At 45.9% G+C, this 12,807-nt stretch overlaps 9 non-coding genes across 9 annotated transcripts; all 9 read right to left on the reverse strand.

Moving 5' to 3' along the window:
* Window positions 1–497: 497 nt before the first annotated feature.
* trnag-gcc (transfer RNA glycine (anticodon GCC)) lies at window positions 498–568 on the reverse strand. Its single transcript has one exon. It is a non-coding gene; the product is annotated as a tRNA-Gly (tRNA).
* Window positions 569–1,972: 1,404 nt separating this feature from the next.
* Window positions 1,973–2,043, reverse strand: trnag-gcc (transfer RNA glycine (anticodon GCC)). Its single transcript has one exon. It is a non-coding gene; the product is annotated as a tRNA-Gly (tRNA).
* A 1,405-nt stretch (window positions 2,044–3,448) lies between these two features.
* On the reverse strand, window positions 3,449–3,519 carry trnag-gcc (transfer RNA glycine (anticodon GCC)). The gene has a single exon. It is a non-coding gene; the product is annotated as a tRNA-Gly (tRNA).
* A 1,406-nt stretch (window positions 3,520–4,925) lies between these two features.
* trnag-gcc (transfer RNA glycine (anticodon GCC)) lies at window positions 4,926–4,996 on the reverse strand. The gene has a single exon. It is a non-coding gene; the product is annotated as a tRNA-Gly (tRNA).
* Window positions 4,997–6,400: 1,404 nt separating this feature from the next.
* trnag-gcc (transfer RNA glycine (anticodon GCC)) lies at window positions 6,401–6,471 on the reverse strand. The gene has a single exon. It is a non-coding gene; the product is annotated as a tRNA-Gly (tRNA).
* Window positions 6,472–7,877: 1,406 nt separating this feature from the next.
* On the reverse strand, window positions 7,878–7,948 carry trnag-gcc (transfer RNA glycine (anticodon GCC)). The gene has a single exon. It is a non-coding gene; the product is annotated as a tRNA-Gly (tRNA).
* Window positions 7,949–9,352: 1,404 nt separating this feature from the next.
* Window positions 9,353–9,423, reverse strand: trnag-gcc (transfer RNA glycine (anticodon GCC)). The gene has a single exon. It is a non-coding gene; the product is annotated as a tRNA-Gly (tRNA).
* A 1,404-nt stretch (window positions 9,424–10,827) lies between these two features.
* trnag-gcc (transfer RNA glycine (anticodon GCC)) lies at window positions 10,828–10,898 on the reverse strand. Its single transcript has one exon. It is a non-coding gene; the product is annotated as a tRNA-Gly (tRNA).
* A 1,405-nt stretch (window positions 10,899–12,303) lies between these two features.
* Window positions 12,304–12,374, reverse strand: trnag-gcc (transfer RNA glycine (anticodon GCC)). Its single transcript has one exon. It is a non-coding gene; the product is annotated as a tRNA-Gly (tRNA).
* Between the last annotated feature and the right edge of the window lie 433 nt (window positions 12,375–12,807).

Below are 12,807 nucleotides of genomic sequence, written 5' to 3' on the forward strand. Positions count from 1 at the left end.
CACTTATCTTCATTATATGGCATCTGCCATCCACCGAATCTGTCCAATTCCGCTGCAGCCTCCTAGCAGCTCGCACTGCAACCCAGCTTGGTGTGATTTGCAAAGTTGGAGATATTACATTGATGGAATTATTGAAAATCGCCACAGCTCGAGGAAACGGTACCGCCGCTCCTTTCTGCTCCTCCTTATTAAACTGCCGCCCAGACTTGCTCCCGCTCTTTCAACACCCGCTCATCTCTGCTGCCGTGCTGCAAACAGCCACTCCTGTGTGTTCTCGCTTTTTAAATTGCCGCTTCCCTCTGCTCGTGCTATTTGAAAAATAACTCAAATCCTTTACTCCCTTCCGTTACAAGCGATCCTCACTGCTACCGCTCTTTATACCGAAAGATATCTGTGCCCCCGCTCATTTAACAGCCACTCCTCTCTGTGTACGCTCTTGAAACAGTCGGGAAGTTTAATATTTAAATACACGCTTTCTGAAATACTGCCATAAACACTGCATTGGCCGGGAATCGAACCCGGGTCTCCCGCGTGGCAGGCGAGAATTCTACCCCTGAACCACCAATGCTCACATTACGAACACATTCAAGTTTAAAGATAGTGCAATTAGTGTTTAATTTTTGTTAATAAAAGGCGAAGAACAACAAAGCACCTCATATTCTGAAGATAGAAACATAGAAACTTAGAAAGTAGGTGCAGGAGTTGGCCATTCGTCCCTTCCAGCCAGCACCACCATTCAATATGATCATGGCTGAGCATGCAACTTCACTTCCCCTTCCTGATTTCTCTCCATGCCCCTTGATCACTTTAGCCGTAAGGGCCATATCTCACTGTCTTTTGAGTATATCTATCCAACTGGCTTCCACATCTTTCTGTGGTACAGAATTCCACAGGTTCACAATGATCTGAGTGAAGAAGATGCTCCTCGTGTCGGTCCTAAATGGCTTACACTTTATCCTTAGACAGTGACCGCTGGTACTGGGCTTCCTTTATTCGGACTGCGGGAACCTTTTTACGCCATCAAACCTGTCCATTCCCGACCAAATTTTAAATGTTTCTATGAGCTCCCCTCTCATTCTTCTAAATTCCAGCGAGTACAAGCCTCGTCGATCCAGTCTTTCTTCATGTCAGTCCTGCCATCCCTGGAATCAATCTGGTGAATATTCGCTACACTCCCTCAAAAGCAAGAATGCCCTTCCTCAGATTAGATGATCATAACTGCACACAATACTCAAGGTCTGGTCTCAGCAAGGTGCTGTACAAGTCTCCATGCTCCGATACCCTAATCTCCTCGCTATGAAGGCCAGCATGACATTTGGCTTCCTTTACTGCATGCTGTACCTGTATGTATGAATGACTTCAACGACTGATGTACCAAAATACCCAGGTCTCAATACCCCTCCGCTTTTACAAATCGGTCAACATTCAGATAACATTCTACCTTCAAGGTTTTGCCACCAAAGTGGATAAACTCACACTTATCTTCATTATATGGCATCTGCCATCCACCGAATCTGTCCAATTCCGCTGCAGCCTCCTAGCAGCTCGCACTGCAACCCAGCTTGGTGTGATTTGCAAAGTTGGAGATATTACATTGATGGAATTATTGAAAATCGCCACAGCTCGAGGAAACGGTACCGCCGCTCCTTTCTGCTCCTCCTTATTAAACTGCCGCCCAGACTTGCTCCCGCTCTTTCAACACCCGCTCATCTCTGCTGCCGTGCTGCAAACAGCCACTCCTGTGTGTTCTCGCTTTTTAAATTGCCGCTTCCCTCTGCTCGTGCTATTTGAAAAATAACTCAAATCCTTTACTCCCTCACGTTACAAGCGATCCTCACTGCTCCCGCTCTTTATACCGAAGGATATCTGTGCCCCCGCTCATTTAACAGCCGCCCCTCTCTGTGTACGCTCTTGAAACAGTCGGGAAGTTTAATTTTTAAATACACGCTTTCTGAAATACTTCCATAAACACTGCATTGGCCGGGAATCGAACCCGGGTCTCCCGCGTGGCAGGCGAGAATTCTACCCCTGAACCACCAATGCTCACGTTACGCACACATTCAAGTTTAAAGATAGTGCAATTAGTGTTTAATTTTTGTTAATAAAAGGCGAAGAACAACAAAGCACCTCATATTCTGAAGATAGAAACATAGAAACTTAGAAAGTAGGTGCAGGAGTTGGCCATTCGTCCCTTCCAGCCAGCACCACCATTCAATATGATCATGGCTGAGCATGCAACTTCACTTCCCCTTCCTGATTTCTCTCCATGCCCCTTGATCACTTTAGCCGTAAGGGCCATATCTCACTGTCTTTTGAGTATATCTATCCAACTGGCTTCCACATCTTTCTGTGGTACAGCATTCCACAGGTTCACAATGATCTGAGTGAAGAAGATGCTCCTCGTGTCGGTCCTAAATGGTTTACACTTTATCCTTAGACAGTGACCGCTGGTACTGGGCTTCCTTTATTCGGACTGCGGGAACCTTTTTACGCCATCAAACCTGTCCATTCCCGACCAAATTTTAAATGTTTCTATGAGCTCCCCTCTCATTCTTCTAAATTCCAGCGAGTATAAGCCTCGTCGATCCAGTCTTTCTTCATGTCAGTCCTGCCATCCCTGGAATCAATCTGGTGAATATTCGCTACACTCCCTCAAAAGCAAGAATGTCCTTCCTCAGATTAGATGATCATAACTGCACACAATACTCAAGGTCTGGTCTCAGCAAGGTGCTGTACAAGTCTCCATGCTCCGATACCCTAATCTCCTCGCTATGAAGGCCAGCATGACATTTGGCTTCCTTTACTGCATGCTGTACCTGTATGTATGAATGACTTCAACGACTGATGTACCAAAATACCCAGGTCTCAATACCCCTCCGCTTTTACAAATCGGTCAACATTCAGATAACATTCTACCTTCAAGGTTTTGCCACCAAAGTGGATAAACTCACACTTATCTTCATTATATGGCATCTGCCATCCACCGAATCTGTCCAATTCCGCTGCAGCCTCCTAGCAGCTCGCACTGCAACTCAGCTTGGTGTGATTTGCAAAGTTGGAGATATTACATTGATGGAATTATTGAAAATCGCCACAGCTCGAGGAAACGGTACCGCCGCTCCTTTCTGCTCCTCCTTATCAAACTGCCCGCCCAGACTTGCTCCCGCTCTTTCAACACCCGCTCATCTCTGCTGCCGTGCTGCAAACAGCCACTCCTGTGTGTTCTCGCTTTTTAAATTGCCGCTTCCCTCTGCTCGTGCTATTTGAAAAATAACTCAAATCCTTTACTCCCTCACGTTACAAGCGATCCTCACTGCTCCCGCTCTTTATACCGAAGGATATCTGTGCCCCCGCTCATTTAACAGCCGCCCCTCTCTGTGTACGCTCTTGAAACAGTCGGGAAGTTTAATTTTTAAATACACGCTTTCTGAAATACTTCCATAAACACTGCATTGGCCGGGAATCGAACCCGGGTCTCCCGCGTGGCAGGCGAGAATTCTACCCCTGAACCACCAATGCTCACGTTACGCACACATTCAAGTTTAAAGATAGTGCAATTAGTGTTTAATTTTTGTTAATAAAAGGCGAAGAACAACAAAGCACCTCATATTCTGAAGATAGAAACATAGAAACTTAGAAAGTAGGTGCAGGAGTTGGCCATTCGTCCCTTCCAGCCAGCACCACCATTCAATATGATCATGGCTGAGCATGCAACTTCACTTCCCCTTCCTGATTTCTCTCCATGCCCCTTGATCACTTTAGCCGTAAGGGCCATATCTCACTGTCTTTTGAGTATATCTATCCAACTGGCTTCCACATCTTTCTGTGGTACAGCATTCCACAGGTTCACAATGATCTGAGTGAAGAAGATGCTCCTCGTGTCGGTCCTAAATGGTTTACACTTTATCCTTAGACAGTGACCGCTGGTACTGGGCTTCCTTTATTCGGACTGCGGGAACCTTTTTACGCCATCAAACCTGTCCATTCCCGACCAAATTTTAAATGTTTCTATGAGCTCCCCTCTCATTCTTCTAAATTCCAGCGAGTATAAGCCTCGTCGATCCAGTCTTTCTTCATGTCAGTCCTGCCATCCCTGGAATCAATCTGGTGAATATTCGCTACACTCCCTCAAAAGCAAGAATGTCCTTCCTCAGATTAGATGATCATAACTGCACACAATACTCAAGGTCTGGTCTCAGCAAGGTGCTGTACAAGTCTCCATGCTCCGATACCCTAATCTCCTCGCTATGAAGGCCAGCATGACATTTGGCTTCCTTTACTGCATGCTGTACCTGTATGTATGAATGACTTCAACGACTGATGTACCAAAATACCCAGGTCTCAATACCCCTCCGCTTTTACAAATCGGTCAACATTCAGATAACATTCTACCTTCAAGGTTTTGCCACCAAAGTGGATAAACTCACACTTATCTTCATTATATGGCATCTGCCATCCACCGAATCTGTCCAATTCCGCTGCAGCCTCCTAGCAGCTCGCACTGCAACTCAGCTTGGTGTGATTTGCAAAGTTGGAGATATTACATTGATGGAATTATTGAAAATCGCCACAGCTCGAGGAAACGGTACCGCCGCTCCTTTCTGCTCCTCCTTATCAAACTGCCCGCCCAGACTTGCTCCCGCTCTTTCAACACCCGCTCATCTCTGCTGCCGTGCTGCAAACAGCCACTCCTGTGTGTTCTCGCTTTTTAAATTGCCGCTTCCCTCTGCTCGTGCTATTTGAAAAATAACTCAAATCCTTTACTCCCTCACGTTACAAGCGATCCTCACTGCTACCGCTCTTTATACCGAAGGATATCTGTGCCCCCGCTCATTTAACAGCCGCTCCTCTCTGTGTCCGCTCTTGAAACAGTCGGGGAAGTTTAATTTTTAAATACACGCTTTCTGAAATACTTCCATAAAAACTGCATTGGCCGGGAATCGAACCCGGGTCTCCCGCGTGGCAGGCGAGAATTCTACCCCTGAACCACCAATGCTCACATTACGAACACATTCAAGTTTAAAGATAGTGCAATTAGTGTTTAATTTTTGTTAATAAAAGGCGAAGAACAACAAAGCACCTCATATTCTGAAGATAGAAACATAGAAACTTAGAAAGTAGGTGCAGGAGTAGGCCATTCGTCCCTTCCAGCCAGCACCACCATTCAATATGATCATGGCTGAGCATGCAACTTCACTTCCCCTTCCTGATTTCTCTCCATGCCCCTTGATCACTTTAGCCGTAAGGGCCATATCTCACTGTGTTTTGAGTATATCTATCCAACTGGCTTCCACATCTTTCTGTGGTACAGAATTCCACAGGTTCACAATGATCTGAGTGAAGAAGATGCTCCTCGTGTCGGTCCTAAATGGTTTACACTTTATCCTTAGACAGTGACCGCTGGTACTGGGCTTCCTTTATTCGGACTGCGGGAACCTTTTTACGCCATCAAACCTGTCCATTCCCGACCAAATTTTAAATGTTTCTATGAGCTCCCCTCTCATTCTTCTAAATTCCAGCGAGTATAAGCCTCGTCGATCCAGTCTTTCTTCATGTCAGTCCTGCCATCCCTGGAATCAATCTGGTGAATATTCGCTACACTCCCTCAAAAGCAAGAATGTCCTTCCTCAGATTAGATGATCATAACTGCACACAATACTCAAGGTCTGGTCTCAGCAAGGTGCTGTACAAGTCTCCATGCTCCGATACCCTAATCTCCTCGCTATGAAGGCCAGCATGACATTTGGCTTCCTTTACTGCATGCTGTACCTGTATGTATGAATGACTTCAACGACTGATGTACCAAAATACCCAGGTCTCAATACCCCTCCGCTTTTACAAATCGGTCAACATTCAGATAACATTCTACCTTCAAGGTTTTGCCACCAAAGTGGATAAACTCACACTTATCTTCATTATATGGCATCTGCCATCCACCGAATCTGTCCAATTCCGCTGCAGCCTCCTAGCAGCTCGCACTGCAACCCAGCTTGGTGTGATTTGCAAAGTTGGAGATATTACATTGATGGAATTATTGAAAATCGCCACAGCTCGAGGAAACGGTACCGCCGCTCCTTTCTGCTCCTCCTTATTAAACTGCCGCCCAGACTTGCTCCCGCTCTTTCAACACCCGCTCATCTCTGCTGCCGTGCTGCAAACAGCCACTCCTGTGTGTTCTCGCTTTTTAAATTGCCGCTTCCCTCTGCTCGTGCTATTTGAAAAATAACTCAAATCCTTTACTCCCTCACGTTACAAGCGATCCTCACTGCTCCCGCTCTTTATACCGAAGGATATCTGTGCCCCCGCTCATTTAACAGCCGCCCCTCTCTGTGTACGCTCTTGAAACAGTCGGGAAGTTTAATTTTTAAATACACGCTTTCTGAAATACTTCCATAAACACTGCATTGGCCGGGAATCGAACCCGGGTCTCCCGCGTGGCAGGCGAGAATTCTACCCCTGAACCACCATTGCTCACGTTACGCACACATTCAAGTTTAAAGATAGTGCAATTAGTGTTTAATTTTTGTTAATAAAAGGCGAAGAACAACAAAGCACCTCATATTCTGAAGATAGAAACATAGAAACTTAGAAAGTAGGTGCAGGAGTTGGCCATTCGTCCCTTCCAGCCAGCACCACCATTCAATATGATCATGGCTGAGCATGCAACTTCACTTCCCCTTCCTGATTTCTCTCCATGCCCCTTGATCACTTTAGCCGTAAGGGCCATATCTCACTGTCTTTTGAGTATATCTATCCAACTGGCTTCCACATCTTTCTGTGGTACAGCATTCCACAGGTTCACAATGATCTGAGTGAAGAAGATGCTCCTCGTGTCGGTCCTAAATGGTTTACACTTTATCCTTAGACAGTGACCGCTGGTACTGGGCTTCCTTTATTCGGACTGCGGGAACCTTTTTACGCCATCAAACCTGTCCATTCCCGACCAAATTTTAAATGTTTCTATGAGCTCCCCTCTCATTCTTCTAAATTCCAGCGAGTATAAGCCTCGTCGATCCAGTCTTTCTTCATGTCAGTCCTGCCATCCCTGGAATCAATCTGGTGAATATTCGCTACACTCCCTCAAAAGCAAGAATGTCCTTCCTCAGATTAGATGATCATAACTGCACACAATACTCAAGGTCTGGTCTCAGCAAGGTGCTGTACAAGTCTCCATGCTCCGATACCCTAATCTCCTCGCTATGAAGGCCAGCATGACATTTGGCTTCCTTTACTGCATGCTGTACCTGTATGTATGAATGACTTCAACGACTGATGTACCAAAATACCCAGGTCTCAATACCCCTCCGCTTTTACAAATCGGTCAACATTCAGATAACATTCTACCTTCAAGGTTTTGCCACCAAAGTGGATAAACTCACACTTATCTTCATTATATGGCATCTGCCATCCACCGAATCTGTCCAATTCCGCTGCAGCCTCCTAGCAGCTCGCACTGCAACTCAGCTTGGTGTGATTTGCAAAGTTGGAGATATTACATTGATGGAATTATTGAAAATCGCCACAGCTCGAGGAAACGGTACCGCCGCTCCTTTCTGCTCCTCCTTATCAAACTGCCCGCCCAGACTTGCTCCCGCTCTTTCAACACCCGCTCATCTCTGCTGCCGTGCTGCAAACAGCCACTCCTGTGTGTTCTCGCTTTTTAAATTGCCGCTTCCCTCTGCTCGTGCTATTTGAAAAATAACTCAAATCCTTTACTCCCTCACGTTACAAGCGATCCTCACTGCTACCGCTCTTTATACCGAAGGATATCTGTGCCCCCGCTCATTTAACAGCCGCTCCTCTCTGTGTCCGCTCTTGAAACAGTCGGGGAAGTTTAATTTTTAAATACACGCTTTCTGAAATACTTCCATAAAAACTGCATTGGCCGGGAATCGAACCCGGGTCTCCCGCGTGGCAGGCGAGAATTCTACCCCTGAACCACCAATGCTCACATTACGAACACATTCAAGTTTAAAGATAGTGCAATTAGTGTTTAATTTTTGTTAATAAAAGGCGAAGAACAACAAAGCACCTCATATTCTGAAGATAGAAACATAGAAACTTAGAAAGTAGGTGCAGGAGTAGGCCATTCGTCCCTTCCAGCCAGCACCACCATTCAATATGATCATGGCTGAGCATGCAACTTCACTTCCCCTTCCTGATTTCTCTCCATGCCCCTTGATCACTTTAGCCGTAAGGGCCATATCTCACTGTCTTTTGAGTATATCTATCCAACTGGCTTCCACATCTTTCTGTGGTACAGAATTCCACAGGTTCACAATGATCTGAGTGAAGAAGATGCTCCTCGTGTCGGTCCTAAATGGTTTACACTTTATCCTTAGACAGTGACCGCTGGTACTGGGCTTCCTTTATTCGGACTGCGGGAACCTTTTTACGCCATCAAACCTGTCCATTCCCGACCAAATTTTAAATGTTTCTATGAGCTCCCCTCTCATTCTTCTAAATTCCAGCGAGTATAAGCCTCGTCGATCCAGTCTTTCTTCATGTCAGTCCTGCCATCCCTGGAATCAATCTGGTGAATATTCGCTACACTCCCTCAAAAGCAAGAATGTCCTTCCTCAGATTAGATGATCATAACTGCACACAATACTCAAGGTCTGGTCTCAGCAAGGTGCTGTACAAGTCTCCATGCTCCGATACCCTAATCTCCTCGCTATGAAGGCCAGCATGACATTTGGCTTCCTTTACTGCATGCTGTACCTGTATGTATGAATGACTTCAACGACTGATGTACCAAAATACCCAGGTCTCAATACCCCTCCGCTTTTACAAATCGGTCAACATTCAGATAACATTCTACCTTCAAGGTTTTGCCACCAAAGTGGATAAACTCACACTTATCTTCATTATATGGCATCTGCCATCCACCGAATCTGTCCAATTCCGCTGCAGCCTCCTAGCAGCTCGCACTGCAACCCAGCTTGGTGTGATTTGCAAAGTTGGAGATATTACATTGATGGAATTATTGAAAATCGCCACAGCTCGAGGAAACGGTACCGCCGCTCCTTTCTGCTCCTCCTTATTAAACTGCCGCCCAGACTTGCTCCCGCTCTTTCAACACCCGCTCATCTCTGCTGCCGTGCTGCAAACAGCCACTCCTGTGTGTTCTCGCTTTTTAAATTGCCGCTTCCCTCTGCTCGTGCTATTTGAAAAATAACTCAAATCCTTTACTCCCTTCCGTTACAAGCGATCCTCACTGCTACCGCTCTTTATACCGAAAGATATCTGTGCCCCCGCTCATTTAACAGCCACTCCTCTCTGTGTACGCTCTTGAAACAGTCGGGAAGTTTAATATTTAAATACACGCTTTCTGAAATACTGCCATAAACACTGCATTGGCCGGGAATCGAACCCGGGTCTCCCGCGTGGCAGGCGAGAATTCTACCCCTGAACCACCAATGCTCACATTACGAACACATTCAAGTTTAAAGATAGTGCAATTAGTGTTTAATTTTTGTTAATAAAAGGCGAAGAACAACAAAGCACCTCATATTCTGAAGATAGAAACATAGAAACTTAGAAAGTAGGTGCAGGAGTTGGCCATTCGTCCCTTCCAGCCAGCACCACCATTCAATATGATCATGGCTGAGCATGCAACTTCACTTCCCCTTCCTGATTTCTCTCCATGCCCCTTGATCACTTTAGCCGTAAGGGCCATATCTCACTGTCTTTTGAGTATATCTATCCAACTGGCTTCCACATCTTTCTGTGGTACAGAATTCCACAGGTTCACAATGATCTGAGTGAAGAAGATGCTCCTCGTGTCGGTCCTAAATGGCTTACACTTTATCCTTAGACAGTGACCGCTGGTACTGGGCTTCCTTTATTCGGACTGCGGGAACCTTTTTACGCCATCAAACCTGTCCATTCCCGACCAAATTTTAAATGTTTCTATGAGCTCCCCTCTCATTCTTCTAAATTCCAGCGAGTACAAGCCTCGTCGATCCAGTCTTTCTTCATGTCAGTCCTGCCATCCCTGGAATCAATCTGGTGAATATTCGCTACACTCCCTCAAAAGCAAGAATGCCCTTCCTCAGATTAGATGATCATAACTGCACACAATACTCAAGGTCTGGTCTCAGCAAGGTGCTGTACAAGTCTCCATGCTCCGATACCCTAATCTCCTCGCTATGAAGGCCAGCATGACATTTGGCTTCCTTTACTGCATGCTGTACCTGTATGTATGAATGACTTCAACGACTGATGTACCAAAATACCCAGGTCTCAATACCCCTCCGCTTTTACAAATCGGTCAACATTCAGATAACATTCTACCTTCAAGGTTTTGCCACCAAAGTGGATAAACTCACACTTATCTTCATTATATGGCATCTGCCATCCACCGAATCTGTCCAATTCCGCTGCAGCCTCCTAGCAGCTCGCACTGCAACCCAGCTTGGTGTGATTTGCAAAGTTGGAGATATTACATTGATGGAATTATTGAAAATCGCCACAGCTCGAGGAAACGGTACCGCCGCTCCTTTCTGCTCCTCCTTATTAAACTGCCGCCCAGACTTGCTCCCGCTCTTTCAACACCCGCTCATCTCTGCTGCCGTGCTGCAAACAGCCACTCCTGTGTGTTCTCGCTTTTTAAATTGCCGCTTCCCTCTGCTCGTGCTATTTGAAAAATAACTCAAATCCTTTACTCCCTCACGTTACAAGCGATCCTCACTGCTCCCGCTCTTTATACCGAAGGATATCTGTGCCCCCGCTCATTTAACAGCCGCCCCTCTCTGTGTACGCTCTTGAAACAGTCGGGAAGTTTAATTTTTAAATACACGCTTTCTGAAATACTTCCATAAACACTGCATTGGCCGGGAATCGAACCCGGGTCTCCCGCGTGGCAGGCGAGAATTCTACCCCTGAACCACCAATGCTCACGTTACGCACACATTCAAGTTTAAAGATAGTGCAATTAGTGTTTAATTTTTGTTAATAAAAGGCGAAGAACAACAAAGCACCTCATATTCTGAAGATAGAAACATAGAAACTTAGAAAGTAGGTGCAGGAGTTGGCCATTCGTCCCTTCCAGCCAGCACCACCATTCAATATGATCATGGCTGAGCATGCAACTTCACTTCCCCTTCCTGATTTCTCTCCATGCCCCTTGATCACTTTAGCCGTAAGGGCCATATCTCACTGTCTTTTGAGTATATCTATCCAACTGGCTTCCACATCTTTCTGTGGTACAGCATTCCACAGGTTCACAATGATCTGAGTGAAGAAGATGCTCCTCGTGTCGGTCCTAAATGGTTTACACTTTATCCTTAGACAGTGACCGCTGGTACTGGGCTTCCTTTATTCGGACTGCGGGAACCTTTTTACGCCATCAAACCTGTCCATTCCCGACCAAATTTTAAATGTTTCTATGAGCTCCCCTCTCATTCTTCTAAATTCCAGCGAGTATAAGCCTCGTCGATCCAGTCTTTCTTCATGTCAGTCCTGCCATCCCTGGAATCAATCTGGTGAATATTCGCTACACTCCCTCAAAAGCAAGAATGTCCTTCCTCAGATTAGATGATCATAACTGCACACAATACTCAAGGTCTGGTCTCAGCAAGGTGCTGTACAAGTCTCCATGCTCCGATACCCTAATCTCCTCGCTATGAAGGCCAGCATGACATTTGGCTTCCTTTACTGCATGCTGTACCTGTATGTATGAATGACTTCAACGACTGATGTACCAAAATACCCAGGTCTCAATACCCCTCCGCTTTTACAAATCGGTCAACATTCAGATAACATTCTACCTTCAAGGTTTTGCCACCAAAGTGGATAAACTCACACTTATCTTCATTATATGGCATCTGCCATCCACCGAATCTGTCCAATTCCGCTGCAGCCTCCTAGCAGCTCGCACTGCAACTCAGCTTGGTGTGATTTGCAAAGTTGGAGATATTACATTGATGGAATTATTGAAAATCGCCACAGCTCGAGGAAACGGTACCGCCGCTCCTTTCTGCTCCTCCTTATCAAACTGCCCGCCCAGACTTGCTCCCGCTCTTTCAACACCCGCTCATCTCTGCTGCCGTGCTGCAAACAGCCACTCCTGTGTGTTCTCGCTTTTTAAATTGCCGCTTCCCTCTGCTCGTGCTATTTGAAAAATAACTCAAATCCTTTACTCCCTCACGTTACAAGCGATCCTCACTGCTCCCGCTCTTTATACCGAAGGATATCTGTGCCCCCGCTCATTTAACAGCCGCCCCTCTCTGTGTACGCTCTTGAAACAGTCGGGAAGTTTAATTTTTAAATACACGCTTTCTGAAATACTTCCATAAACACTGCATTGGCCGGGAATCGAACCCGGGTCTCCCGCGTGGCAGGCGAGAATTCTACCCCTGAACCACCAATGCTCACGTTACGCACACATTCAAGTTTAAAGATAGTGCAATTAGTGTTTAATTTTTGTTAATAAAAGGCGAAGAACAACAAAGCACCTCATATTCTGAAGATAGAAACATAGAAACTTAGAAAGTAGGTGCAGGAGTTGGCCATTCGTCCCTTCCAGCCAGCACCACCATTCAATATGATCATGGCTGAGCATGCAACTTCACTTCCCCTTCCTGATTTCTCTCCATGCCCCTTGATCACTTTAGCCGTAAGGGCCATATCTCACTGTCTTTTGAGTATATCTATCCAACTGGCTTCCACATCTTTCTGTGGTACAGCATTCCACAGGTTCACAATGATCTGAGTGAAGAAGATGCTCCTCGTGTCGGTCCTAAATGGTTTACACTTTATCCTTAGACAGTGACCGCTGGTACTGGGCTTCCTTTATTCGGACTG

Source organism: Pristiophorus japonicus, unplaced genomic scaffold (assembly GCF_044704955.1).
Source record: "Pristiophorus japonicus isolate sPriJap1 unplaced genomic scaffold, sPriJap1.hap1 HAP1_SCAFFOLD_270, whole genome shotgun sequence".
Classification (NCBI taxonomy): Eukaryota; Metazoa; Chordata; class Chondrichthyes; family Pristiophoridae; genus Pristiophorus; species Pristiophorus japonicus.